We start from the raw sequence: 26,063 nt of genomic DNA, 5'->3' as shown, positions 1-26,063 counted from the left end.
TCAGGGAGGGTGACCATCAACCACTGTGAGCATAACTAGCAAGGACTTCTCTCACACCAGGTTAATTTCACCACTGCACGCCCTGTCCCTGAGAGTTCTGCACCCACAACAGAGTGGAGTAGTACTTAGAATCTCTCAGTCAATCCTTGCTCTAAGCCCCTCAGAACAAACAAGACCAGATCCTTTACTGCTTACAGCTTTTACTCATAATCACTGTGAACAAAGAAGAAATTGCATAAACACCAAAAAAATGGATTAGTCATAAAGCATATTTGAGAGAAGTACCTACCATGTTGTGCCACAAAAGAACACAAAGAAAGAAAATAAAAAGAGTACCCACCTTTCACTGTAAGAGTACTCAGATGACACCATCAATAGACTTGTCCCTGCAGCCTGGGTTGAGACATAGTCATCACAGAGTGCTGTTTGGGGACAGACACACTAGATATAAAGTCCAGCTCCAGCTTTTATTTATTAGTTGCGTTTTTTGGTCTTGTTTTGGGCTCTCGTGAAATGAAAGGTTTGTTTAATTTATCAAAGCCAACTTTATCCTCACGGATAATTAACACCCCTTCCTCCCGATCCAACATTAGACATTAAAGCTCAAAAGTTTTCAAGGAAAGATACATTTGATTTGTGGCACCTGGGTGGCTCAGTCTTTAGGCGTCTGCCTTCAACTCAGGTCATGATCCCAGGGTCCTGGGATCGAGCCCCATGTCCAGCTCTCTGCTCAGTGGGAAGCCTGCTTCTCCCTCTCCCACTCTCGCCCTGCTTGTGTTCCCTCTCTCGCTCTCTCCTTGTGTCAAATAAATAAATAAAATCTTTTAAAAAAAGATACATTTGATTTTTCTGAGGATCACTGTCTCCTCTGAAGGAAATTGGAGATTATGGGTCACCAAATCTTAGACCTGGTTCATTTTTAGGTGACAGATCCCAAGTCACTCCTTTATGTATTGCCAAAATATTAATTTTTTTAAAAGATTTTATTTATTTATTTGACAGAGAGAGACATAGCGAGAGCAGGAACACAAGCAGGGGGAGTGGGAGAGGAAGAAGCAGGCTTCCTGCGGAGCAGGGAGCCCGATGCGGGGCTCGACCCCAGGACCCTGGGATCATGACCTGAGCCGAAGGCAGATGCTTAACGACTGAGCCACCCAGGCGCACTGCCAAAATATTAATTTAAAACCCAGAATAAACCATGCATTGGAGATACTGTATCTATTTTCCAGAAACCATTTTGTTTAGAATAGAGAGTTATACATAATTAGTTATTCCACATCATGACAATGCTCCAAATCAAGAAGGTAGAGCTTAGGAGGCACTGGGAATAACTCTCCCAGTAGATGATATTAAGGAAAAGTTTTATGAAGGTGGTGATGCTTGGGGCGCCTGGGTGGCTTAGTTGGTTAAGCGACTGCCTTCGGCTCAGGTCATGATCCCAGGGTCCTGGGATCGAGCCCCGCATCGGGCTCCCTGCTCTGCAGGAAGCCTGATTCTCCCTCTCCCGCTCCCCCTGCTTGTGTTCCCTCTCTCACTGTCTCTCTGTCAAATAAATAAATAAAATCTTAAAAAAAAATGAAGGTGGTAACACTTGAAATGGATCTTTGAGGATTAAGTAGAATTTTTTTCTAGGCAAATAAAGGATAGGAAAAGCATATCAGGATTTCAGGAGCAAATGCTATTTGGAAGCAAATAAAGTCTGTCACCCTTAGAACTCTGTTGCCCTTGGAAATATGCAAAAATGAACACTGATAATACAGTTGATAGCAAGGAGAAAGTTCAGCATGTAACTTGATTCAGTAGGCCTGGGGTTTCAAAGGAAAAACTCTGAGAGGTCTAATCAGGTCTAACTGGCTGGTCTCAGACTATAAGGAAAAATATCGCTTCCTAGATTTATAATGGAAATCCATACCTGTCCAATTCATGAACATGAATGCATGCTACCCTAAACAATGATTAAACATGGTCCTGGAAGTTTGCCCTCCCCCCCCAAAAAAAACACAAGATATTTCCATCAGAATGGAGAAAATTTATCTTCATCTGTATGCCTCAATTTGAAAAAAAGCAAAAGTACATGAGACCCATTAAGAGCTTTCAGGTAAGTGGCTGATTAAAACATGAATATAAAAAAGTCAATTGAATGTGAATTTACTTAATGCCATGGAACTATACACTTGAAAATAGTTAAAATGGTAAATCTTGTATACATTTTACCACAATAAAAAAGCCAATTGAGATCCATATACAAGCAATATCTAATTAGAAAAATAATAATCACAAGAATTAAAACAAAGTACTAAGGAATAAATAACAAACTTGACAAATGTACAGGGCCCAAAACTCATGACCAAGGGTCCTAAAAAAGATTTATTTTAAAGATTTTCTGAATGAAGGATTATACTTCAGTTTGTAAAGGTTTTAAGTATACTGTAACTGATCCCAAAGAAATTCTTTCCAGAACTCAAAAAAATGCCTGTAGTATGAAGATTAAAATAAAGTTACAAATGCAATGCAGTTAGTCCTGAAAGGACTCCTGTGGCATATACTAAGATGTTTGAATATTCATCTGGGCAATAAAGCCATTCGTTAATATTCTCCAACTGCATATAGCTCCTTTCTCTTGAAACAGTTCCCACATTCATTGAGCAAATACCCACCTAGCATCTACTCTGAAAGTCAGGGAGAGAAGTGATGTGTTAGTACCTGCCTTCAGTGAGCTTTTAGGATATTTACATGAAGCAGTTGAGCAATGAGTGCCAATTTTGCAGGAAGAAATATAATGGGAGGGGGCAGATCAGTGGATGGGGAAGTTCACTCACTGAGACTGAGCCCTGCAGACTGAGGAGCAACGTGCAAGGTTAAATTAGTAGGGGCAACTCAGAGTGGAGAGACACAGAAACAGAGATGGGGAGAGCAAGTCAGGAGAGGAAAGGAGAACTTGATACATAACTCACCTTGGTGAGTATCTGAAGGAAACTTGATCAGAACTGTATCAGAAAAATTTCTCAACCTAGGGCTGTGTTAACACAGCAAAGGATGCCAAAGGAAGAGGCTCAGAGTTTCTCTGTTTTGAAGAATGACAATCGATGTCTGATGACAGACCCAAGTCTCGACAGTTTTTAAGAATATATTAGTGATTGTTAACAGTTACAGGTTATTATGGGCCAGACGTTACTTGTGAAGATTCACATACGTTCTTGCAACTACCTCAGGAGGTAGGTACTATAGGGCACTTCCATTTTAAGCTGAGTTAACAGAGGCAAAGAGACGTTAACTACCCTGTGCAAGGTCATACCAGCTATTAAGTGGCAGAATCCATTTCTTAAAGCTCTAAGCCAACACTGTCCTGGAGAGCTTTCTGCAATGATGATAAAAGTCCTGTGCTAACATAGTAGGCACTAGTCACATGCTACTGTTTACTCCTTGGAATGTGGCATGGTATGCCTGAAGAACTAGGTTTCAAATCAAAGTTTAATTTAAGTTAAAATGTCCACATGGGGCTACTGTATTGGACACACACATAGCTCTAAGTTATTCTGATTAGAGAATGTTCGCTGTAGAATTGTTTATAATATTGAAAGAAACAAATGGGAGAATGTCTAAAACAGACTATGAAATATACACAACTGGAATGAGGAGCGTGGAGAAATCTGGTAAGAATTACAAAATCTGGACATCAGGGAGGAGGGTTGGGGCAAATATACATTGCATATGATACAGACCCACCCTGTCTGGGATCCCTGATTCTTTTCTGGTCTTCAACCCAACTCTTATGGGTCCTGAATAAGCAGTCTCTAGTAATGTTAACCAATAAAAATATAATGTGAGCCACATACGTATTTCTAAATTTTCTAGTAGTCACATTAAAAAAAGGTTTTTTAAAGGGGGATTAATCTTAATAATATACTTGATTTAATCCAATATACCCCAAATATTATAATTTAAACACATGGTACGAGCCACATAGGAGGTTGCTCACTAGCCACTAGCCTATTGGATAATAAAGATCTGTAGAATACTAATCATCAGAGAAAAAACTATTCTATATCTACTTGGGGGAAAGTGCTCTAAGGCACATTATCAAGTGATAAAAGCAAGCTGTAGAACCATACATTAAAAAAAAAAAACAACAAAAACTCGAGGGCCCCTGGGTGGTTCAGTCAGTTAAGTGTCCGGCTCTTCATTTCCGCCCAGGTCATGATCTCAGGGTGCTGGGATGGAACCCCACGTCAGACTCCACATTCAGTGGGGAGTCTGCTTGAGGATTCTCTCTCCCTCCTTCTGCCCCTCCCCCTGCTCACTCTCTCTCTCAAATAAATAAATCTTTTTTAAAAACCCAAAACTCGGGGCGCCTGGGTGGCTCAGTTGGTTAAGCAGCTGCCTTCGGCTCAGGTCATGATCCTGGAGTCCCGGGATCGAGTCCTGCATCAGGCTCCCTGCTCGGCGAGGGGCCTGCTTCTCCCTCTAACCCTGCCCGCTCTCATGTACTCTCTCTCTCTCTCTCTCATTCTCACTCTCTCAAAATAAATAAATAAATCTTTAAAAAAAATAAAAAATAAAAACCCAAAACTCTTTAAGCATATTTCGAGTTTCTATATTTAATAACTTACTTCACAGAAATTCCTTAGAGATCCTTCCATTGAAGACTATTATATTTATAGAGCATATCTAACAATTTTTTTCTCATTGCTTTTTTTATTTTTTATTTTTTAGATTTTATTTATTTGACACAGAGAGAGCGCACAAGCAGGGGGAATGGCAGGCAGAGGGAGAAGAAGGCTTCCTGCTGAGCAGGGAGCCCGATGCGGGACTGGATCCCAGGACCCCCGGGATCATGACCTGAGCCAAAGGCAGCTGCTTAACCAACTGAGCCACCCAGGCTTCCCCCATTGCTTTTTTTTTTAAAGTGTGGTAAAATACAACATAAAATTTATTTTTGACTGTTTTAAAGATTTTTTAAGTAATCTCTCTACCCAACATGGGTCTCGAACTCACAACCCCGAGATCAAGAGTAGCACACTCCACTGACTGAGCCAGCCAGGTGCCCCTCAAAGTGTGCAATTTAGTGGCATTAAGTACATTCACAGTCTTCTGCAACCATCAGCACTATCTAGTTCCAGAACTTTTCCACTACCCTAAGGTAAAAACCTACACTCCCTATTTGCTCTGCCCACCAGCCCCTGGCAACCATTAATCTGGTTTCTGTATCTATGGATTCACCTATTCTAGGTATTTTATATGGAAGGAATCACATGCCATGAGATGTCTTACGTCTGGCTTCTTTCACATAGCATGTTTTCAAGATTTATCCACATTGTAGGATATATCAGTACTTCATTCCCTTTTATGACTGAATAATATTCCACTGTGTGGACATACCACATTTAATTTATCCATTCACCTGCTGATGGACATTTGGGTTATTTCCACCTTTTGGATATCATGAACAGAGCAGCTATGAACATTTATGTACAAGTTTTAGTTTGAATACCTGTTTTCACTTCTTTGGAGTATGTGCCTAGGAGTGGAATTGCCGGGTCATATGGTCAATCTATGTTTAACTTATTGAGAAACCACTATACTATTTTCCACAGTGATTGCACCATTTTGCATCCCCACCTGCAATGTTTGAGGGTCCCAATTTGTTCACATCTGTTATTTCTTTTTTCCTTTTCCTGGTAAGTATGAAGTGATATCTCATTGTGGTTTTACATTTCCCTAATGACTGATGATGTCGAGCATCTTTTCACATGCTCATTAGCCATTAATCTTTGGAGAAATGTCTATTCAACTAGTTTGCCAGTTTTTAAATTGGGTTATTTGCCTTTTTATTGTTGAGTTGAAAGACTTCTTTATACTGGTTACTAGACTCTTACCAGATATTTGATTGGGAAATATTTTCTCTCATGGGGGTTGTTGTTTTACTCTCGATAGTGTCCTTTAATGCACAAAAGTTTTTAATTTTTTTAAAGATTTTATTTATTTATTTGACAGAGAGAGACAAAGCGAGAGAAGGAACACAAGCAGGAGAGTGGGAGAGGGAGAAGCAGGCTTCCTGCGGAGCTGGGAGCCCGATGCGGGGCTCGATCCCAGGACCCTGGGATCATGACCTGAGCCAAAGGCAGTCGCTTAACCGACTGAGCCACCCAGGCGCCCCACAAAAGTTTTTAATTTTAATGAAGACACGTTTTTTTTTTTCTTTTGTTGTTTGTGCTTTTGGTGTGGGTTTTTAATAAATTCCCTTTATAATATTAAGGAAGTTCCCTTCTTTTGCTAGTCTGTTGCATGTTTTTATCATGACAGAGTGTTAGATTTTGTCAAATTTTTTCTTTTTTTTTTAAAGATTTTGATTTATTTGACAGAGATAGAGAGAGGGAGAGCACAAGTAGGTGGAGTGGCAGGCAGAGGGAGAGGGAGAGGCAGGCTCCCCGCCGAGGAAGGAGCCCGATGTGGGACTCGATCCCAGGACTCCGGGATCATGACCTGAGCCAAAGGCAGCCGCTCAACTGACTGAGCCACCCAGGCGCCCCTGTCACATGTTTTTTCTATATGAATTAAGATGATCAGGAGGTTGGGGTATTTTCCCCCTTACTTCTATTAATGTGTTGTATTGCACTGAGTGATTTTCTGCTTGTTGACCCACCCTTGCATTCTTGAGATAAATGCCATTGGTAATCATTGTAACATGCTTCTGGATACAGTTTACTAGTATTTTGTTGAGGATTTTTGCATTTATTTTCATAATGGATATTAGTCTGCAGTTTCCTTGCAATGGTTTTGTCTGGCTTTAGTATCAAGATAATGTTGGCATCATAGAGTGAGATAGAAAGTGCTTCCTCCTTTTCTATTTTTTGGAAGAGTTTGAGAAGTATTGGTGATAATTCTTCCATAAATATTTTGTAGAATTCAGCAGTGAAGCCATCTTGTCCTGGACTTTTTTTGGGGGGAGGTTTTGGATTATTGATTCAGTCTTCTAATTTGTTATACACCACATTAATAGAACATGATCCTCTCAATTAATGTAGGAAAAGCCTTTGACAAAATCCAACACACTTTCATGATAAAAAACACTCAATTCAGATTTTCTATTTCTTTTGGAGTCAGTTTTGGGAGTTTGTATGTTTCTAGTAATTTGTTCATTTCATCTACATTATATAATTTATTGATGTATAATTGTTCATAGTATGTTCTCATAACCCTTTTTTTTGGTAAGATTAGTAGTAAGGTCCCCATTTTCATTTATGATTTTATTTAAGTCTTCTCTCTTTTTTTCTTAGTCAATCTAATGAAAGTTTTGTCAATTTTATTAATCTTTTTGAATAACCAAATTTGGTTTTATTGATTTTTTCCTATTGTTCTATTCATGATTTCATTTATTTTCACTCTAACCTTTGTCTTTTCCTCCCTCTGCTAACTTTGGACTTAGTTTGCTCTTTTTCTAGATCCTTAAAGTGTAAGTTATTAATCTGAGACTTTCTTTTAAATATATATATTATAGCTTTAAATTCCTGTTTTCATCACATAAGATTTGATTATTTTTGTTTTTGTTCATCTCAAAATATTTTCTAATTTATTTTGTGATTTCTTCTATGACCAATTTGTTGTTCAAGAATGTATTATTCAGGGGCGCCTGGGTGGCTCAGTTGGTTAAGCGACTGCCTTTGGCTCAGGTCATGATCCTGGAGTCCCGGGATCGAGTCCCACATCGAGGCCAACATCGAGTCCCACATCGGGCTCCCTGCTCAACAGGGAGTCTGCTTCTCCCTCTGACCCCTCCCTCTCATGCTGTCTCTCATTCTCTCTCTCTCAAATAAATAAAATCTTTAAAAAAAAGAATGTATTATTTAGGGGTGCTGGTGTGGTTCAGTGGGTTAAGGGTCTGCTTTTGGCTCAGGTCATGATCTCAGGGTGCTGGGATTGAGCCCTGCGGTGGGCTCCTTGTTCAGCAGGGAGCCTGCTGCTTCCTCTGCCTGCCAGTCCCCCTGCTTGTGCTCTCTCTTTCTGACAAATAAATAAAATCTTAAAAAAAAAGAATGTTTTGTTTACAAAAAAAAAAAAAAATATATATATATATATATATATATATTTAAAAAGTACCTGGCTGGCTCTGTAGGAAAAGCATGAAACTCTTCAGCTTGGGGCCATGAATTTAAGGCCCATGTTGGATGTAGCTGATTATTAAAAAATAAATAAATAAACTTCTAAAAAATATTTAAAAACAGAATATTGTTTAATTTACACACTTTATGAATTCTCTAGTTTTCCTTCTAGATTTCTTGTTTCATTCCATTGTGCTCAGAGAAGATATTTTGTGTAATTCCATTTCTTTTAAATTTATTGTGACTTGTTTTGTGGCCTAATATATGATCTGTCCCAGAGAATGCTGGCCTATAGTGTTGTTTACCTCCTTCATTTCCCCACTGATCTTCTGTCTAGTTATTTTATTCATTATTAAAAGTGAGGTATTTAAGTCTCCAAACCATTATTATAGAACTGCCTATTTCCCCATTCATTTCTGTCAACTTTTTCTTTGTATATTTGGGGACTCTGTTAGGTATGTATATAATCATTACATCTTCTCAATGAATTCACCCTTTTATCATAAATAATATCCTTCTTTGTCTCTTATAACAATTTTGATTTAAAGTCTACTCTGTGGGGCACCTGGGTTGCTCAGTCGGTTAAGCATCTGCCTTCAGCTTAGGTCATGATCCCTGAGTCCCAGGGTCAGGCCCCACATCAGGCTCCCCACTTAGTGGGGAGTCTGTTTCTCCCTCTGCCCCTCACCCCACTCTCGTGCTCTCTCTCACACTCTCTCTCAAATAAACAAATAAACTTAAAAAAAGAATAAAGTCTACTTTATATGATATTAGCTCTCTTCTGGCTATTATTAGCATGAAATATCCTTTTCCATTGTTTTTTTTTGTTTTGTTTTGTTTTTTACTTTCAAACTTTGTGTGTGATAGAGGGTGGGGGTTTTTTTTGTTTTTTTTTTTTTGAGGTTTTTATTTTTATTTTAAAAGATTTATTTATTTTTATTTCAGAGAGAGGGAGAGAGCATGAGCACGTGTAGGCACAAATTGGGGGAGGAGGAGGGGGAGAGAATCTTCAGACAGACTCCCTGCTGAGCACAGAGCCTGACTCAGGGCTTGATCTCATCCCCCATGAGATCATAACCTGAGCCAAAACCAAGAGCTGGACGCCCAACTGACTGAGCCACCCAGGCGCCCCTAGGTTGTTTTTTTTTTTCATTCTGCTGATTTCTGTCTTTTAATTGGAGAGTTTAACCCATTACATTTTTTTAAAGATGTTATTTATTTATTTGAGAGAGAGAGAATGAGAGACAGAGAGCACAAGAGGAAAGAGGGTCAGAGGGAGAAGCAGACTCCCCGCTGAGCAGGGAGCCCAATATGGGACTCGATCCCGGGACTCCAGGATCATGACCTGAGCCGAAGGCAGTCACTTAACCAACTGAGCCACCCAGGCGCCCAACCCATTACATTTAAAGTAAGGAAGAACTAATTTCTGCCAGTTTTCTATGTATGTTCTGGACGTCATATCTTTGTTGTTGCTCAATTCCTTCATTCCTGCCTTCTTTTGATTGCAGTGTCCTGTTTTGATTCCTTTCTCATTTCTTTATATATATGTGTGTGTATATATATATACACATATATGTATGTATGTATATTTAGTTGTGCTCTTAGTGGTTACATTGAAGACTACAATGAACATCTTAAACTTGTAACACCTCAGTTTGAAATAACACCAACTTAGTTTTAATAATATACAACATGGGCACCTGGGTGGCTCAGTTGGTTGGGCGACTGCCTTCGGCTCGGGTCATGATCCTGGAGTCCCGGGATCGAGTCCCGCATCGGGCTCCCTGCTCGGCGGGGAGTCTGCTTCTCCCTCTGACTCTCTTCCTTCTCGTGCTTTCTATCTCTCATTCTCTCTCTCAAATAAATAAATAAAATCTTTAAAAAAAAATAATATACAACAAATTTGTTCCTATATATTGCCATCCTTTACCCTTTACAGTGCTACTGTCACAGATTATATCTGTATACATAGTTTTCACATTAACATAGGTTTTTTTTTTAAAGATTTTATTTATTTATTTGAGAGAGAGAATGAGATAGAGAGAGCATGAGAGGGGGTAGGGTCAGAGGGAGAAGCAGACTCCCTGCTAAGCAGGGAGCCCGATGCGGGACTCGATCCCAGGAGCCTGGGATCATGACCTGAGCCGAAGGCAGTCGCTTAACCAACTGAGCCACCCAGGCGCCCCACATTAACATAGATTTTATAAATATTTTTTATGCATTTGTATCTTAAATCACATAGGAAAATGGATGAGTTACATACAATAACAATAATCATTGCTTTTATATATTTACCTATGTGGTTACCTTTACCAGGGTTCTTTATTTCTTTGTATAGCTTCAAGTTACTATCTAGTATCCTTTCATTTCAGTCTGTACCACTCCCTTTAGCATTTCTTGTACAGAAGGCTCTACTAGTAACAAGCTGTCTCTGTCAGCTTTTGTTTCTTTGGGAATGTGTTAATTTCGCCTTCATTCTTTTTTAAAAAATATTTTATTTATTTATGTGAGAGAGCACAAGTGGGGGGAAGGGCAGAGAAAGGGAGAAGCAGACTCTCTGCTGAGCAGGGAATCTGATGCGTGGCTGGATCCCAGGACCCGAGGATCATGACCTGAGCCAAAGGCAGACGCTTAACTGAGCTACCCAGGCGCCCCGATTTCTCCTTTATTCTTGAAGGATAGTTTTGCCAGGTATAGAATTCTTGGTTGACACGTTCTGTTTTTCAGCACTTTATTATTTTTTTTAAAGATTTTATTTATTCATTTGACAGAGACAGAAACAGCAAGAGAGGGAACACAAGCAGGGGGAGTGGGAGAGGGAGAGGCAGGCTTCCCGCCGAGCAGGGAGCCCGATGCGGGACTCGATCCCAGGACCCTGGGATCATGACCCGAGCCGAAGGCAGATGCTCAACGACAGCCACCCAGGTGCCCCCATTTTTCAGCACTTTAAATAATTCACCCCATTGCCCACTGCCTCCCTGGCTTCTGATGAGAAATCTACTGTTAATCTTGCTGAAGATCCTTTGTACGTTACAAGGTGCTTCTCTCCCTGTTCTCAAGATTCTTTTTGTCCTTGTTGTCCTGTGTCCTGCTGTGTATCAATGTGTTCGTTCTACTTGAGTTCACTGAGTTTCTTGAATATATAGATTCATGTATTTTATCAGATTTGGAAATTTTTCAATAATTTTTTTTTTTTAATAGTCTTCCTGCCCCTTTCCTCTCTCTTTTCTCCTTCTGGGACTCTCATTATGGGTATGTTAGTACACTTGATGGTGTTCCACAGGTCCCTTCGTCTCTGTTGATTTTTCTTCATTGTTTTCTCTTTCTGCTTCTCAGATTGGAATATTTCATTAGAACAATTTTCACGTTTGTGGATTCTTTTGTTTGCTCAAATCTGCTGCTGAACCCCTCTGCAAATGTTTTAATTTCAGCTATTCTACTTTTAAGATCTAAAATTTAAATTTACTCCCCTTTTTATAAAGTCTGTCTCTTTATTGATATTCCCTATTTGTTAAGACATCATCCTTCTGGTTTTCTTCAGCTTTTTTTGATAGTTTCCTTTAGTTCTTGGAGCATAGGTAAGACAGTTGCTTTAATGCCTGTGTTTTCTCAGGGACAGTTTCTGGTTGAGATATTTTGATTTATTATTTAAAAAAATATTTAGTTTCCACCCCCATTCCTGGCAGAGGGCTCCTAAAACCCTTGTAAATTCCTAAGTGATAAGAGCAGTAGGAGCATCTTTTGTTCTAATGACTTGACTCTGGGTGGGCTTCTGGATAGTTTCTGGATGGGAGCTGGCCATGTGAAAAACCAACCCATGATTAGAACCCTGGGAAGGGGCTGGAAGTGAAGTTAATAATTGATCATGCCTATGTAAGGAAGCCTCCATAAAATCCCAAAAGTTTGGGGTTCAGAAAGCTTCCAGGTTGGTGAACACATTTAAGTACCAGGAGGGTGATGCACCCCAACTCCATGGGGACAGAAGCTCCTATGCTCTGCACTTTCTCAGACTTCACTCTATGCATTTCTTCATCTGGCTGTTCATCTGTATCCCTTATCATATCCCTTAATAAATTGGTAAGTGTAAGTGAGTGTTTCCCTGAATTCTGTGAGCTGTTCTAACAAATAATTGAATCTGGGGGCAGGGAGGGTCACGAGAACCTCTGATTTGTAGCCAATTTGGATAGAAGTCTTGGGTAACCTGGGGACCTACTAATTGCCATTGGTATCTGAAGTGGGGGTCAGCACCTGGGTGGCTCAGTCAGTTAAGAGCCTCATCTGCCAGGCGCCTGGGTGGCTCAGTTGGTTAAGCGACTGCCTTCGGCTCGGGTCATGATCCTGGAGTCCCTGGATTGAGTCCCGCATCAGGCTCCCTGCTCAGCAGGGAGTCTGCTTCTCCTTCTGACCCTCCCCCCTCTCATGTGCTCTCTCTCTCTCACTCTCTCTCTCAAATAAATAAATAAAATCTTAAAAAAAAGAGTCTCATCTGCCTTTGGTTCAGGTCATGATTCCGGGGTCCTCGGATCTGCCCCTTTGTCAGGCTCCCTGCTCAGTGGGGAGCAGGCTCCCTCTCCCTCTGCCCCCTGGTTTGTGCTCTCTCTCTCTCTCTCTCTCAGACACTATCTCAAATGGATGAATTAAATCTTTAAAAAAAATGAGGTGGGGGGCAGTCTCATGAGAGTGAGCCCTTAACTTATAAGATCTAACATTATTGATAGTGTCAGAATTGAGTTAAATTGTGGGACACCCAGGTAGTGTCACAGAATTGCTGGGTGTGGGAATAAACTCCACACATCTAGTGTCAGAAGTGAGTGTGGTCATTATGTGAGAGTAAAGGAAAAACATAGTAAAACAGGAGTGTAGATTTTCTCCTATTTTGTTCATTTTTTTGCTCCTGGGAATGGGCCATACTTCTTGTGTCTTTGCACAATTCATACTTTTTTGTTAAAAACTGGATGGATATTTTTAGTATTGTTTTAAAAAAAAGGAAAGAAAAGAAAAAGAAAAAGACTCCCTAGTTCTTTGCAGATTGGCTTTGTGTTGGGGCATTCCTTTAATAATTAGCCAGGCTGTTTACATCTCTGCCTTAGCCTTCACTTTCTGTTTATGCAGAGTCTAAAGACCAGCCAGCGGCGAAAGCCTATGATCTTTCCCAGGTCTTTTCTGAACATACATCCTGCCCTGGCCATGCACACGGATTTCTAGGTCCCCCAGTATGTGAGGGAGTTTTTCAAAGCCCTTTTCTTTTTTTTTTTCTTTTTTTTTTTTTATTAAAGATTTTATTTATTTATTCATGAGAGACAGAGAGAGAGAGAGAGAGAGAGAGAGAGAAGCAGAGGGAGAAGCAGGCTCCCAAGGAGCAGGGAGCCTGATGTGGGACTCGATCCCAGGACCCTGGGATCATGACCTGAGCTGAAGGCAGACGCTTAACCATCTGAGCCACCCAGGCGCCCTCAAAGCCCTTTTCCCCAAAGTTTCTCTCCAGCTTTTCCTCCCCAGAACATGTCTATTATTTATTTCAACTGTTATTTCTTGCCCCAGACAGCAGTCTTGTCCATTTGGCTTTCATTCTTTGCCAGGAACATCCTCCAGGTAGCCATGGCCATCCTTCCACCCTGAGAGAGTTCTGGATTAGGAAGAACAAAGGCAGGTCTCTTGTGTCAGTTCTTCAGGGGACCCATAGGCAAGTTAAAACAGACTGACAGAATTCCTTCAGATCAAGGTCTCCTGAAGTTCTGGACTAGATGTGCACACCGGGAATGATGGATGCCTTCGAGACTGCAGCTGCACCGAGAAAGGATGGGGTGAGGCTAAGTTCAAGAGCCAAATCCGCATCCCAGCCTGTTTTGGTGAACTTCCTCATGGTTAAGCATTTGCTTAGTGGCTGTAAACCTTTGACTATCTTTCAGAGTCTTGATAAAGTTGATTCTGACAGTTTTTGCCAGGATTTTCAGTGTTACAGGGATAGACAGCCTCTGGAGATCCCTACTCTACCATTTTTGCTGACATCACTCTTAAGAATTTTTTTAATGGGGCGCCTGGGTGGCTCAGTTGGTTAAGCGACTGCCTTTGGCTCAGCCAATGATCCTGGAGTACCGGGATCGAGTCCCATATCGGGCTCCCTGCTCAGCAGGGAGTCTGCTTCTCCCTCTGACCCTCTTCCCTCTCGAGCTCTCTATCTCTCATTCTCTCTCTCTCAAATAAATAAATAAAATCTTTAAAAAAAAGAATTTTTAATGCCGATTTTTTGTTTGTTTGAGCGTAATATATGTGTTACACATGAAAAATATGAGACATGGGGTCACTGGGGATCTTCAGAGAGTTCGAGGAGCTCTAATCACCAGTCTCTTGGTGATTCTGATATCCCATTTCCCCCCCTTTCTTGGAAAAATGGTGAAAACTATATACCAAGGTGATTGCATTGTTTTGTCTTCCATACAGATGTTGAAATTGAGAGTGATCATTTTGGTTGAAGAGAAGGATGAATAAAACAGAGTTGGGGACTGTAGCCTTCCCATGAACATAAGGAGATGACGTGGAAGTCAGAAGACAAAAGCAGAGAAAAGAGCAGTGATGTATAATGGCATGAGTTTTCAAATGAAGGAGGGGAAACATACAAAGGACCATGTAACATCTTAGATTTAAAATAACTTCTATCAGGAAGCAGCCCGGGACACGAGGCCCAGTCTCCAGCAGCTGCCCCGGAGTCGCTGGATGGACAACAGGACCCGTCCAACTGCCATGGCCAAGAGCAACTGGGACACGATTGTGCAAGAAGGGCCCCAAATCCAAGCAGGCTATCTTAGCAGCTCGGGGATGAGGAGAAGAGGTGGAAACTTCCAAGAAATGGGCTGCTGGCCAGAACAAACAGCATTTGATCAGCAAGACCACGACCAAGCTGGACTGGGATACTGAGGAGCTACACCACCACCGGGTGACCTTGAAGGTGGGCAAGGTGATCCAGCAGGGCCAGCAGAGCAAGGGGTTGACTCAGAAGGACTTGGCGACTAAAATCCACAAAAAGCCGCAGGTCATAGTAGACTACGAGAGTGGACAGGCCATTCTTAAAAACCAGGTTCTGGGCAAAATTGAGAGAGCTTTTGGCCTCAAGCTCTGGGGGGAGGATATCGGGAAGCCGATTGAGAAGGGGCCAAGGGTGGTATGAACGCAAAACCTAGAAATCAGTGCGATCCGGCTGATCTCATCTGGCTGGTTCCCCTTGACCACCAGCGCCAGTGTGGGTCTCTTCACCTGGAGGAGCAGAATGCGGGGGCATCAACACTGCCTAGGAACCCTCTCTACCCATACCTGCTGTCGAGCAACCAAAACTTGGCAAAATAATAAGTAAATAAAATAACTTCCATCTATCCAGGAACAAAACCATAATGTGTGTTATTACCATAATGATTACATATGGTTCTTGTTTTTTGCACCAATGTAGAAACACAAGAATAAAAATAAGATGAGAGAGAGAATCAATATAATCAACAGAAACCCGATTAGAATATAAAAGTTTGGCTGATTAAAAAAGATACGTATATAAGTCAAATGATCTCCACGAATTAACAGGAACAACTTAGAACATGTTATGAGCAGTGATTCTCACGGCAGTAGCTGAAACAAAATAGCAAATAATAAGTAGCAAACAGAAATAACTTACAGGAATTAAATGAAGAATGTGATCAAATATAACCAAGGGAGACATGCCAAGTGCTGGGGCTATAACTCAATATTGAACCAGTATCATGTGTCCCCAAATTAGATTGTGACTGTGATAAAACTGATTACAAAGGCATTCTTCCTGGAACATAATAAATTGCTTATAAACCAAAAACATAATACCTTTTAATGAAGTTATGAGTGTAGTGTTATGAATCCCAAGAGGATTCCTTCTGGAAGTTAGTGAAAATGTTGTAAATGCTCTCTGGGCAATAAACATTAAGTTAGGAGTAGAGCTATGCACACCGGCCATCCTCGCTCCCCAACCCCACCAATAGTTCATGCTTTTATTCACTCATCAATTTTCCAATGAGTGTGTCCCTTGAGCATACAAGTGTGTGCATGATACCAAGAAAAATGAGGAGTCAGAGACATATTTGGGGAGGAAAGAAGTGGAATTGGCTTCAGAAAGTAACATCTACAATAAATTGCACTTAGGGCTCTGGGAGGTGATTACAAGCACTGGGGAAGTGCAGAGTGGGGGGCACTGACAAAGGGGGGTGAAGGGAGAGCTGTGAGGGGAGCATTCTGGGCTGAATTTTGTCCTCCCAAAATATGTTGGTGTCCCAGCTTCCACTACCTGAGAATGGGACCTTATTTGGCAACAGGGTCTTTATAGAAGTAAACAAGTTTAAAAAAAAAATGAGGTCCTTAAAGAGGGCCTTAAGCCAATGAGTGTGTCCTTTTAAAAAGGGGGAATTTGGACACATATACGGGGTGAACACCATGTGAAGATGAAGGCAGAGGGCGCCTGGATGGCTCAGTCATTAAGTGTCTGCCTTCAGCTCAGGTCATGATCCCAGGGTCCTGGGATCGAGCCCCACATCGGGCTACCTGCTCCGCGGGAAGCCTGCTTCTCCCTCTCCCACTCTCCCTGCTTGTGTTCCCTCTCTCGCTGTGTCTTTCTCTGTCGAATAAATAAATAAAATCTTTAAAAAAAAAAGAAGATGAAGGCAGAGATTGGGGTGATGCTTCTATAGGCCATGGGAACACCAGTGATGGCCAGCAAATCACTAGAAACTAGGAGGGAGGCATGGAACAGATCTTCCCTCACAGCCTCAGAGGCACCAACCCTGTTCACATGCTGACCTTGGACTTTCAGCATCCAAAACTGTAAGAAGATTCATTTCTCTTGTTTAAGGCTTCCAGTCTGTGGTAATTTGTTACAGCAGCCCTAGCAAACTAACAAAGGGAGGGAGGTAATATGTTATATATAAATGCAACACGTCACATTTCATTACAGACCTGAGGGATAAGTAATAGGAAGTCAAGTGAAGTGGGGCTGGGGCAAGGGAATGTTCTGGGCAGAAGGAACCAGATTTGCATTTATTAAGCATGTTTTTTAAACTGTCTATATCTTATGATGTTTTGCCATCTTAAAAAGCTTTCTGGCCAGCCAAGACTCTCCCTCCCAGGGCTGGGCTAGCCAATTCTTAGAGATAGCAAAGGGCTTGGTCAACCAGTACAAACCAACCAATCGCAAGTATACAGACCCAGCCACCTCCTTATCTAACAATCACACACAAGCCAATATTTCCTCCGCCCTAAATCATCCCAAGACCAGGTACCAGCCAACTACACACCCCCTATAGCCCAAAGCCTGCCAGAATTATTCCAATGAGCCAGGCCTAAACTGCTTACTCTCAGCAGAATGGAAACCCCAATAAAGGCTCTGGCTTATGCTCCCCTCTCACTCCTGTGTTCTGCCACCTGACCAAGACCTGGTGCTTCCCCTGTGGCCCTGCATGGTATGTGGTGCCCCCCCCCCCCCCAGGACCTGTGAGTACAATACATTTCTTCTTTCCCAGCCTCGTTTTTGTTTCCGCCTGGGGTTGCACTAACTTTACCATATCCTATCCAATATTTCTGTTCTTAGGTTTCAAGGAGAGGTGCAGGGGTGGAGGGAGAACGAGAGAGAAGGTAAGCATAACGTCTAACTCACCTTGATGAGTAATGCAGATACAAAATTATACACTTGCCGAAGAACTCTTTCTGCCTAGATTCTAATGGCAAAAGACCAATGAGGAGATGCTACCACCAGGGTCAGAGTCTCTGACCTGGCTGATGTCAGCCAGTGGTGGCAGGAAAGATCAGCCTCCTAGGAGCAAAGATGAAGAATTATCATTAGGAACAGTTATTAATACTTGCGAACCATTGAGAGGTTCCTCTGCCCCAGGCATCTCTTCTATATGATTTAAATATGTTAACTCATTTACCTTGTACAACAAGACTATGAAGTAGGTATAATTAGTATTTCCATTTTACAGATTAGAGGTTAATTACTTGGCTCATAATCTCACAGTTAGTGTCAGAACATATATTCCTCAGCGTTGAACTGTATCTGCACAGATTTACTGTATCTGCACAGATTTACTGTAAGACTGGGAAATGGAGGCTCATGACAGGGGGATTTTCTAGGTAGACAGGACAGCATATGCAAAGACTGAAATAAAAGACAATGAGGGAAGAGAGCTCAATGTGTAGATTATCTTTTTTTTTAAAGATTTTATTTATTTATTCATGAGAGACAGAGGGAGAGAGAGAGAGAGAGAGAGAGAGAGAAGCAGGCTCCCAAGGAGCAGGGAGCCCAATGTGGGACTCGATCCCAGGACCCTGGGATCATGACCTGAGCCAAAGGCAGACGCTTAACCATCTGAGCCAACCAGGCGCCCAATGTGTAGATTATCTTAAGGAGCTGTTGTAGAAAATCCACAACTCTCTCTCAAAAATATCTCAGCTTAGTTCAATAAAGGAGGATTAAAGAAGTTTTGCTATTACCAGAGTGGTTTCTCTGATCTAAATGTTGTTAATCAGTGTCTGTAGTGGGATGAAATCTCCTAGATAGAGTTGCTTACAGGGTAATAAGATATTAAATACATTAGCACTCATAAAATAATATATTAATAGTATCTGCTATTGTGATAAATATTGTATGCCAGGTATGTCTTCTATACAATCTATATGAATTACACAAGCTAACTCATTAATTATGTTCAAAAACACTATGAGGAAGGAAGATTTAGATGTCCATTTTACAGGTACCCCAAACTGAAAAGGGTATGGCTTAAAAACAAAACCATGAAAGCTCCACCAAGCAAATAAACAGGGTGGAGACATTGACAATGGTAGTCAGAAGGAGGGCATTGTGGGTGATACAAATCCATCCTTACTGGGAGATCTGAAAATATTCTTCAACTGTGTCCAACTCTGTTATAGAAGCTCTGCACGTTAGCATTTAAAATGCAGGAATAAAAAAGTTCTTGAGGTCAAACGTTGACTCAAAAAGCAAGTTTTAGAACTATACATACAGGGGCGCCTGGGTGGCTCAGTCGTTAAGCATCTGTCTTTGGCTCAGGTCATGATCCCAGGGTCCTGGGATCGAGTCCCACATCGGGCTCCCTGCTTGGTGGGAAGCCTGCTTCTCCCTCTCCCACTCCCCCTGCTTGTGATCCCTCTCTCGCTCTGTCTCTCTCTGTCAAATAAGTAAAATCTTAAAAAAAAAAAAAAAGAACAATACATACAATATGTACTAAGAATCCAAAAACTAAAATTCAAAATATTATATGCTTTCTATGGGAACATGTTTATGCATGTAAATGAATAGAACAAGATTTGGACAAATAGAAGATGAAAAGCGCTTAATTCTCAAAAGGGAGAAGATGGGATAGAGTATGGTAAAATGGAACTTGATTCAAATGAAATGTTTTAATTTTTCCCAGAAGAGTTTACCTACTATTCCTTGTGTAGTGCTATTAATAAAAATTTTGTGGGCGCCTGGGTGGCTCAGCCGTTAAGCGTCTGCCTTCGGCTCAGGTCACGATCCCAGGGTCCTGGGATCGAGTCCCACATCGGGCTCCCTGCTCAGCAGGAAGTCTGCTTCTCCCTCTCCCACTCCCCCTGCTTGCGTTCCTGCTTTCGCTGTGTCACTCTGTCAAATAAATAAATAAAATCTTTTAAAAAAAATTTTGTTTTGCCGAAGATCTGATTTTGTTTTGGCTTTCACTCTATTCATCTAAACTAACCTAGAGAAGGCAAATGTTTGATTCCAGAAAGGCACCCTTAATGCATTGGTGAGCATAACAAAGAAAATGCTTTGAGGTAATTATAAAAGATAACAATAATAAAAAAGATTTCAGCACTGTTAAATTTTAGAGATTCATTCTAGAATTCCTGGCCAGCAAATTTGATGTGTCTGCTCCAGGAGGAGCTACTTTGTGCAGCTACTGAGAATAGGTAGGTACTAAATAATGTGAAGTTCCTTTTCACAAGTGTGACCTTACACTTTCATGTTAAGAACTTATGAAGAGGAGTCATTCCAGACATTAAAAATGTTTTAAGTGCTCATCTGAGCAATAAACGCATTCATTTACACATTTAACTGCAGGGTGTTCTTTCTGAGTTTGCACACAAGTCAGAGAAAAAAATGATGAGTCAATTAGACATCAAGAGTTCTTGCACTATCAGGTGAGAAGGGGAGAGGGATGTTGTTTGTTTGTTTTAAATATTTTATTTATTTGACAGAGAGAGACACAGCGAGAGAGGAACACAAGCAGGGGAGTGGGAGAGGGAGAAGCAGACTTCCCGCTGAGCAGGGAGCCCGATGTGGGGCTCGATCCCAGGACCCTGGGACCATGACCTGAGCCCAAGGTAGACACTTAACAACTGAGCCACCCAGGTGCCCCAAGGGGAGAGGGATGTTAAGGAGACCTGAGAAAGGTGAGTAGCAAAGAACCAGGTGAAATGGGGGCTGGATTAAGCAGTGCGGAACACAGGTGGAACAGCTGATGTGGGAGCCAGGGTTTGGAGAGCCTCGGGGCTACCTCAGCTCAAAAAAATATCCCAGGTAAGGCTGGATAAAAAAGGAAGACCAAAGCAGAGACCATTCCTTGGGCTCAGAGTTTCCCTGGTCTGAGTGATGTCCTTTAATGTCTGGCAGATAGAATCAAACTTCCTATGGACAAAGTTGAAAACATCAGCTCTAACAAGGCAAAATACTAACAAGGACAAAAAGTTACTGAAAAATACAAAGGACCAAGTAAGTACCTCTTCTATGTGATTTATACAACTTAATTCATGAGGACCTACAACCAGCTTGGGAGTTTGGTACCATTAATAATTCCATTTTAGGGGCGCCTGGATGGCTCAGTCGTTAAGCATCTACCTTCGGCACAGGTCATGATCCCAGGGCTGGATCGAGCCCCGCATCGGGCTCCCTGCTCAGCAGGAAGCCTGTTTCTCCCTCTGCCACTTCCCCTGCTTGTGTTCCCTGTCTGGCTGTGCCTCTCTGTCAAATAAATAAATAAAATCTTAAAAAAAAAATTCCATTTTACAGTTGGGAAAATGAGGCAGGAGGTTAAAAGTAACTATGTTAACCCATCAGTACAAATCCTCCTTTGCCGGGCGCCTGGGTGGCTCAGTTGGTTAAGCGACTGCCTTTGGCTCAGGTCATGATCCTGGAGTCCCTGGATTGAGTCCCACATCGGGCTCCCTGGTCCGCAGGGAGTCTTCTCCCTCTGACCCTCCCCCCGTCTCATGTGCTCTCTCTCTCTCAAATAAATAAAAATATTTAAAAAAAAAGTCCTCCTTTGCCAGAGATCCCAAAATATTTCCTACTGGTTCCTAACCACTCCCCCAACAGCTCTGGATAAGCGGTTTGAGACACATCATGAAAAAAGCTGGAAAAAATGAAGAATGGACCTACTTTAAGGGGCAGGGTTCTCAAGGAGCCAGAGAAAAAAGCAAGTTGCAGAACAGTATGTAAAGTTGCATCCTGCAAGGTAATAAAAACACAAATCCTAAATAATATGTATTTTCTGTGGGGATATATGTATGTATATATAAACATAAAAATATATATGTATACATGAATGTATATATACATGTAAATATATTTATATATATTGGAGGCACCTGGCTGGCTCAGTCGGTGAAGCATGTGGCTCTAGATCACGGGATTGTGAGTTGGAGCCCCACAGTGGGTGTAGAGATTACTTAAAAATTAAAAAAAAAAATCTTTAAAGTAAATAAATAAATGTACATAGACTGCAGTTACAGAGACAGTATATAAATAAATATATTTATTGGGGTTTGTGTGTCTATAAATACAATCATGTAAATATGCGCATATAAGCACATGTATTTATATGTAAAGGTATATTTTATGTATTTACATATACGTATACTTATATATAGTTATATGTACCCACACGTATGTCCTCACATTATTACTTGGAATGTGTGTTTTACCGTCTTACAATATGGTTTTGTATATTGATTCCCAACATAAATATATGTGTGTGTGCGCGTGCTAATCAATATAAAAATCAGGACGCTCACAGATAAACTGCTTACTTCTGGGAAGGGGAGAAAGACCGAGATTGGTCTTAACGGTCAGTCGGAGTTTTACACCTTCTCGAAGACCGCCGAGAGTAGGCCGGGGACGTAGGTTGGGGTCCCCCGGGACGTGGCGGGAACCAGCACCCACACACCGCACACCACCAGCCGAAGACTAGCCCACCAAGGCGCCTGCGCCGGACCGACTCGCTCCTCCACCTGGGAGAGAGAGAAAGGGCGGAGCTTGCGGCAGGACCCGCCCCCGCGAGCGGGGCGGGTCTTCCGCTTCGCGAAGGGCTACTTCCGGATTCTGTGGAGAAAGGCGTGCGTTCCGAGTTAGAAGGTGGTGGGCTGGCCGTCCACTTAGGCTGTGGCCTGCGCGCGGTCGGAGTTGCTGGGAGACAGCTCAGGGGCCCGGGAGCGAGGGGCGGAGGGCTCAGACCCCAGGCCTGATGGCGAGTGGCCAGGTTGGCTATCCCAGTAAAGGGAAGGGCTTATGGACCAAGAGTAGGGGGTTGGAGGATGTTACCTGAGTTAACCATTGAAAAGAGAAGCCGCAACCGTCAGAAAATCTCACTTTACAGCAGGAGAATAAAGGATGTCAGAGGTAGACACACTCCCACCAGGCTCAGAGTTGCTCTGATTCGGAAGATCACGCTCAGCGCACCGCTGCTAGAATCCAGTCTCCCAGGAACCAAGGCCAAAAGATCAGACCTAACCGAAGAAAATAAGGCTACTGGGTGGCAGTTACAAAGAGCTGGCCATAGATATGTCAATGGGTTTAATCCTCAGCGCGATCCCGTAAGGTTAGGTGGTAGTAGAATCTTAACAAAGGAGCTGAGATACAGGTTAAAGACTGTTAAAATCACAGCTGGTAGTGGCAGAAGTCCCTATAAACGTTAAACTGGATACAGAGGTGGTTTTTCAAGTTGTTCGTGATACTGACATATTGGAGACGCCTGATTCCCCTTCAGCTTGGGGAATGGCTGATTTAAGTATGGAATACTGTTGTACTAACGTGGGAAGTTCCCCGGGACGTATTTCGGAGTGGAGAACAAAATGCAGGTTGCGGAGCAATACGTATTTGGTCATTCTTTCAGGCAAAAACAACCCCTCAGAACAATGCTGTTTTATTGTGGTACATACTTACCTCTGTAAATGAATAGAAGAAAAATTGGAATAATGTACACTAAATTGATAACAGTGACTAGGGAAGGAAGAGGGACAGGGATTTATGGGGTTTATGGTAAAATAGAACTTTATTGTCATTCGTGTGTTTTGGAGGGGGATGTAGTCAGAAAAACATACTTATGTTCCTTATATAATAACTTTAAAATGGCTTCAAATTACATTTTTATACTTTTGAGCATCCCCTCTGTTATAAATGGCATTTGAATAGCTTGGGAGATAAAAATCCACCATTAAGGGGTGAAGAATTGGGGGTTATGAGAATATGAACATAAAAGTGTTCCTGCAGAATTCCTAAAAGAATATTAAAAGACATTTTGAACAGAGCAGTATTTCACTGTTAAGTTTCAAGGAGCTTAAAAAACTGCGACCCTAAACCTGTTCTAGGTCTACCTTACATGGCTCATTGGATGGAAACTGAAAGGCATTAAGTAATAATCCACTTTTTCAAATATGCATCCCGATATTTTCAGTTGAAATATTTTATAGCCTACTTTATAAAATGGGGATTTTTACTTACAAAGCTATTCATTTCAGGGGCGACTGGGTGGCTCAGTCGTTAAGCATCTGTCTTCGACTCAGGTCATGATCCCAGGGTCCTGGGATCGAGCCCAGCATCAAGTCCCGCATCAGGCTCCCTGCTCAACGGGAAGCCTGCTTCTCCCTCTCCTACTCCCCCTGCTTGTGTTCCCTCTCTCGCTGTCTCTCTCTGTCAAATAAATAAATAATTTTTAAAAAGCTATTCATATCAATATTATTAATGATTTGCTAATATCTTATACCTGTCAATTTTGTAACCCTATATAAAAACTGTTAAAAACGAAAAACATCTCTTGCACATTGCTCTGGGGTTGAGGCCCCCAAACCGAAAGAGGTAAGTCCCAAGTTTGAAATGGGAGTAACCCACCCTAATTGGCAGTAACCACTTGAAGTTGCCATTTAAAATATATCAGTGGACATAAGGAATGTAAGAACCAATTTTGGTTTGAAGATCCCTGGATTATTCACTTTATTTGAGAAAGAGGAAAATAGACATAGACGTGCTCATCTGAAAAGTCCCCTTTGCTCTGGGGCTTCCTGTCAAGTGGTTGGCAAGATCCCCATAAATTAGGGTTCTAGGGCGCCTGGGTGGCTCAGTTGTTAAGTGTCTGCCTTCGGCTCAGGTCATGATCCCAGGGTCCTGGGATCGAGTCCCACATCGGGCTCCCTGCTCGGCGGGAAACCTGCTTCTCTCTCTCCCACTCTCCCTGCTTGTGTCTCTCTCTCCCACTCTCCCTGCTTGTGTTCCCTCTCTCGCTGTGTCTCTCTCTGTTAAAAAATAAGTAAAAAAAATCTTAAAAAAAAAAGGGTTCTAATCCTGATGACATCACAACTCTTGCTTGGTAACCAGCCAGGTCAACAGAAATTTTATGAGGTGTTGGCTTAGGGCATTCCTTACCCTGGTAAGATGCTTGAAATCTAGTTTAGGGTATATATTAATGATTGCTGTGTAACGAATTGCCCACCTGCCACACAAAAGCGTATATTTTCCCTCACAGTTTCTTTTTATTTATTTATTTATTTTTAAAGGTTTTATTTATTTATTTGAGAGAGAGAGAATGAGAGAGAGCACGAGAGGGAAGAGGGTCAGAGGGAGAAGCAGACTCCCTGCTGAGCAGGGAGCCCGATGTGGGACTCGATCCTGGGACTCCAGGATCATGACCTGAGCCGAAGGCAGTCGCTTAACCAACTAAGCCACCCAGGCGCCCATCCCTCACAGTTTCTGAGGGTCAGGAATCAGAGCAGTGTAGCTTCATGGTTCTGGCTCAGTCCATCGGGCTGCAGTCAAGCAGTTGTCCCAGGCAGCAGTCATCTGACATCTCAAGATGGCAGCTTCCCATCTACTGGGGATGAAGAATCTGCTCCAAGTGCAACATGGCAGCTTGTTTCCCCCACAGAGCCAGAGATGAGGGAGAGAGAGCAAGATGGAAGCCACAGTGTCCTTTAAACTAATCTTAAAAGTTTCATACCGTCTATTCTCTGTATGCTAATGATCTTACAGACCAACCTTAGTACAGTGTGAGGGGGAACATGAAAAAGGTATGAAGATCAGGAAGCAGAGATCACTGGGGGCGATCTTGAAAGCCAGCTTCCACAGTGTGAGACCATTTCCCAAACTCTCTCCTTAATAATTACCAGATACCTACAGGGTGCCTAAAGCTGTAGTAGAAATAAAGGAATTAGGAACACTGTACAAACTGGAGAATGCAACACTGGTACAATTTCCTTAACATCAGATGGATGATGGGAAGACGATAAAATATATACAACCACAGCTCTACACTGCATACTAAACACATTATTAGTTACCTTGTGTAATATTCTTTTTTTTTTTTTAAGATTTTATTTATTTATTCATGAGAGACTGAGAGATAGAGGCAGAGGGAGAAGCAGGCTCCCAAGGAGCAGGGAGCCCGATGTGGGACTTGATCCCAGTACCCTGGGATCATGACCTGAGCTGAAGGCAGATGCTTTTTTTTTTTAATTTTTTATTGTTATGTTAATCACCACACACTACGTCGTTAGTTCTTGATGTAGTGTTCCATGATTCATTGTTTGTGCATAACACCCAGTGCTCCATGCAGAACGTGCCCTCCTTAATACCCATCACCAGGCTAACACATCCCTCCACCCCCCCTCCCCTCTAGAACCCTCAGTTTGTTTTTCAGAGTCCATCGTCTCTCA

General features: G+C 41.9%; 1 long non-coding RNA gene and 1 pseudogene across 2 annotated transcripts; both read left to right on the top strand.

Moving 5' to 3' along the window:
* Positions 1–14,840: 14,840 nt before the first annotated feature.
* On the top strand, positions 14,841–15,264 carry LOC114197431 (endothelial differentiation-related factor 1 pseudogene; annotated as a pseudogene).
* Positions 15,265–17,370: 2,106 nt separating this feature from the next.
* Positions 17,371–21,365, top strand: LOC114197454 (uncharacterized). 2 transcript variants are annotated; one of them, XR_015766516.1, is made up of 4 exons: positions 17,371–17,566; positions 17,695–17,738; positions 20,755–20,853; positions 20,946–21,365. It is a non-coding gene; the product is annotated as an uncharacterized LOC114197454 (long non-coding RNA). The 2 variants fall into 2 exon arrangements; XR_003606904.2 differs by having other exon boundaries at positions 17,371–17,597.
* The last annotated feature ends 4,698 nt before the right edge of the window (positions 21,366–26,063 follow it).

Source organism: Eumetopias jubatus, unplaced genomic scaffold (assembly GCF_037043125.1).
Source record: "Eumetopias jubatus isolate StellerSeaLion01/CBP00866 unplaced genomic scaffold, mEumJub1_p1.0 scaffold_12, whole genome shotgun sequence".
Classification (NCBI taxonomy): Eukaryota; Metazoa; Chordata; class Mammalia; order Carnivora; family Otariidae; genus Eumetopias; species Eumetopias jubatus.
This window is presented reverse-complemented; position numbering and strand designations above follow the sequence as displayed.